Here is a 1,510-nt window from a genome sequence, read left to right as displayed (position 1 = left end):
CGATTTTCCCCTTGATCTGCTCTACAAGAGGCTTGCAAGATTCTTGTTTGTCTTTTCTGAGTACCAGCTTTTGCATTTATTTTCCCCTTGAGCTATTTTGGGGAAGGGGTATTTGTTTTCTGTTTCAACTTTTATCTGTACTAATTTTCTGATTTCTGTTTATTATTTTGCTGTTCTTTTCCAGTTTCTTAAGAGTGATATTTAGGTTCTTCATTTGTAGATGTATTTTTTAAAAATAATGAATGTCTATAACCATGCTACACTGAACAAGCCCGATCCCATCTGATCTTGGAAGCTAAGCAGGGTCAGGCCTGGTTAGTACTTGGATGGGAGACCACCTAGGAAGACCAGGTGCTGTAGGTGTAAAAATTTAAAAAAAAAAAAAGGATTGTAAGCTGACAAGGTCCTTGCAATCAGTGAGGTCAACCAAGGGCTGCCTTGCCTAAAAAAAAAAGTTAAAATACAAAATAAAAATAAAGAAACTGGAAATTATAGAAAATATACTATTGGATGATTGATGAAAAAAATACACAGAATTCCAATCAGCATGGCTCGTATTCAAAGTTTTGGCCTTATACCAAAGATTAGAAAATTAATGTTCATTTATTATGTTTTAAGATAAATTTTTTAAAATTTCAAGCATGTTGTATCCTTTTAGAAATAATTATCTGCTTTAAGTGACTTCAGATTTTGTCAATCTATACTGATGTTCCTCCTAGGGTTTCTACTGTAAATATACATATATTTTCATCAACTTGTTAAAAGAGATGAAAGGTAAGATAGAGGAAGGAATGTTCATTTTTCACTTCATATTCTTCTGCAGTATTTGGAATCAAGACAAATGATTTTGATTTTAGAAGATTTGTATTTCTGTTTTTTAATGAATTGATTTTAAAATCTTTTCTTGGATGGTGGGGGAGGGTAGAGCAGGTGGCTATACGGAGCAAGCAGAGTAAATATTTTTTTAAAAAAAGATCAGATTTGGAAAAGGTCCTACCTTCTTGTAGGGTATAGCCCACCCCAGTAACGAAGGTCCTTCTGCCCACAATCTCGGGGCAGACCTGGTTCTTAATCTTGCTTTTCACAATGAAGAGTTGCAAAAAGGATTCCAGGGGGATGACATGCTTCCAAGGAGGATACGATGCTATCTTTTCCAGGTCCTCACTCTCTGAGGCAAGCTGGGTGCCCACTGCATAGATAGTAACCCCTGCCCTGCGGAGGAGAGAAGCCAGCCTGGACACATTGTCTTGGGAGAAGCCTTCCGTGATGACCACAGCTATCTGCTGCACACCTTGCTTGGACCGGCTGCCCTTCTCCTGAATGAAAACCTCATTCCTTAGGAAATCCAAAGCAGCACCAGTCTTGGTCCTTCCTCTTCTTTCCCGGTAGGTTAATTTGTCCAAATGATCCAAGATTTCGGCTGGATTCCGAAATGTATCCAGTGAAAACTCAAGTTGTGGCTCCTCACTGTAAAAGACCAAGACAATTCTCACAACATCTGGAACAGAGC

The 1,510-nt window shown here is 38.3% G+C and overlaps 1 pseudogene; it reads left to right on the top strand.

Moving 5' to 3' along the window:
- Positions 1–244: 244 nt before the first annotated feature.
- LOC112479586 lies at positions 245–363 on the top strand (annotated as a pseudogene).
- Positions 364–1,510: the final 1,147 nt, after the last annotated feature.

Source organism: Pteropus alecto, unplaced genomic scaffold (assembly GCF_000325575.1).
Source record: "Pteropus alecto unplaced genomic scaffold, ASM32557v1 scaffold23, whole genome shotgun sequence".
Taxonomy (NCBI): Eukaryota; Metazoa; Chordata; class Mammalia; order Chiroptera; family Pteropodidae; genus Pteropus; species Pteropus alecto.
This window is presented reverse-complemented; position numbering and strand designations above follow the sequence as displayed.